The following is a 2,762-nucleotide window of genomic DNA, read 5'->3' on the forward strand; positions in this document are numbered from 1 at the left end:
TTTCTCCACTCAAGGAATCTTCCCCTAAATTTCTTGCGGGACTGGCTTGGTGGTCACGGACTTCTTTAGTTTTTGTTTGTCTTGGAAACTCTTTACTTTTCATTCTATTTTGAACGACAGCCTTGCTGGATAAAGAATTCTTGGCTGAATATTTTTCCAGTTCAGCACATTGAATATATCCTACCACTCATTTCTGGCCTGCCAAGCTTCTGTGAACAGGTCTGTTGTGAATGTGATCTGTCTTCCCTTACTGGTTAAGGACTCCTTCTCTCCCCTTCCCCCGCCCCCCACCCTCACCGTGCTGCTTCCATTATTCAATCCTTGTCTGTGGATTTTGTGAATTTGACTATGATATGCCTTGGTGATGGTTGGTTTTTGTTGAATCTAATGGGGGTTATCTGTGCTTCTTGGATTTTGAGTCTGTGTTGTTCCCCAAATTAGGAATTTTTTCTGCTATAATTTGCTCACATAAACCTTCTGCCTCTTTCTCTCTCTCCTCATCTTCTAAATTCCTATGATTCAGATGTTATTTCTTTTTAATAAGCCACTGAGTTTTCTAAGTCTTGCATTGTGCTATTTTGCCTTTGTTTCCCCTTTTTTCTGCTTCATTATTCTCTGTAATTTTCTTTTAAGTTGTTGATTAACTGCTCTGCTTTATTCATCCTTGCTGGCATGGCATACATTTGAGACTGCATCTCTGCATTTTTAATTTCATTCTGACTAGATTTTATTTATTTTATCTCCATAGAAAGGGAATCTATGCTTTTTTCAACCCCAGCTAGAATCCTTATTGTTATGGTTCTAAATTATAGTTTAAACATTTTGCTTATATCTGTGTTGATTAAGCCGTGTGTTATTTCTTCCTTTTCTTTCTCTTGGGATGAATTCCTTCATTTTGTCATATTGGAGGAAGAAAAAAATTAAAATTAAAATTAAAAAAATTAAAAAACAAAAAAATGAAGCTAGATGCTAGGTGTATTTTGGTCTTCTTATTGAAGGAAGTATGATAGAATAGAGAAAAGGAAAGAGAATTTTTAAAAAGGTAAGAAAAATTTAAAAATTGAAAAATGTATATAAGAAAATTAAAAAATCAAATATAATAAAAAAATTTTAAAAACAAAAAAGAAAGTAAATATGGAAAATAATTTTCTTTCTTTCTGTATCTAAGAAAGAGGAAGAAAAGAAAAAAGAAAACAATTTAAGGAAAAACAGATGCAAAGAAAATGAATAAATGAACCAGCAAACAGAATGAAACTCAAATGAAATTACATCCTGTTTTCCCTAGAACTGATACCATGAAGTCCTCTATATTGTACACAGGTGGAGTGACTTGTGCTGGTCTTCTACGTGATATGCTTGGAGGGCACAGTTCGATGGGGCTTGTATAACAGTTCTGTTCTCCACTAGGTGGCACTGTTTAGCTTACTGGGGTGGATCAGTGTGGTACATGTGCAAGGGAGAGTTGGAAATGGCTTCACCCAGTATCCTAGGCTCTGGCACAGGAACTTCATGCTCTCACCAACCCCTTCTTTGTCTCAGACCTCTGTCCACTCCCTGCCTCTGCCTTGCCCATGTCCAAGCTGTCCACCTGCCAGGTGGTACATACATCCAGAATTTTATCTCCAATGGTGTTATGTTTCAAAACCATTCACTTCAGAGACCCCTGTGGCTTGTTCCTGTGCTGACTCTCTGGGAGAGGGTCTTGCTGAGAAATGGCAGGGTGCCAGCTTGCCCCAGAAAATGTTCGGATGATCACGCATTGGCAGAGGTTCAGAGATTATGCAAATCATAGCACAGAGCTGGTGCCAGGTTTCAGCATACTCTGGTGTCTTTGTCCCAATACCAGAAAATGTGGCTAGTCTCTGGGGTCTGCTGGGACCTTTGCCTGTGGGAGAGCTGTATGGCCTGTAACAAATGCACTTTGGACAGAACTGCTTCTCCCTATGTGGCACAGGGTCTCTTCAGACCCTGCTGCCTACTCCTGGGGATTCACCCTGCTTCCTCACTGGAGCACCATCAGGCACTGAGCTCTGAAATTTCAGACTCTGTGCACCACTCTTTATAGAATCCTGGTGCTATTGAATCCCTCTCCTTTCTTCCCATCAATGGTTTGAGAAGCAGATTTCTTGTTCAGTCCCCTGTGAATGTTTTCACTCTTTCTCTCTTTGTCTCCAGCTACTTTTGGGGGAGTGTTTTTCTTGCACGATCCTGATGTGCTGCACTCACCCCCTTTGTCTATTTTCTCTCTGCAAAAACAGCTCCCTAGCCTCTGTGGCCTTTCTCTCCCCAAGTTCACCTCTATGCAGTGTGTCCTGCTGAGATCTGAGGCTCAAATTTTGCAGATTGTTGTGTTAATCTTCACGTCAATATTCTAGATGTTCAAAATGGTTTGGTGCTGATCTAGCTGCTTTTCAGGGACAAGACAAACTCAGGGTCTGCATGCTGTTCCTCCATCAAGAAGTAACATATTTTCTATAGTTATGTTGACAATCCCCACTTCCCCTCACTCTCTGGCAACTGTCAGATTGTTCTCTGTATTTACAGATGTATGTCTGTTTTTTGTTTATTTTTTTTTTTACATTCTACATAGAAGTGAAATCATACTGTATTTCTCTTTCCTTGTCTTATTTCACTTAGCATAATACCCTCTAGCTAATATCCTCTAGGTCCATCCATGTTGCAAATGGCAAGAGCTCCTTTTTGTGGTTGCATAATATTCCATCACACACACACACACACACACACACACACACACACACTCA

This window comes from Crocuta crocuta, unplaced genomic scaffold (genome assembly GCF_008692635.1).
Source record: "Crocuta crocuta isolate KB4526 unplaced genomic scaffold, BGI_CrCroc_1.0 scaffold416, whole genome shotgun sequence".
Lineage (NCBI taxonomy): Eukaryota > Metazoa > Chordata > Mammalia > Carnivora > Hyaenidae > Crocuta > Crocuta crocuta.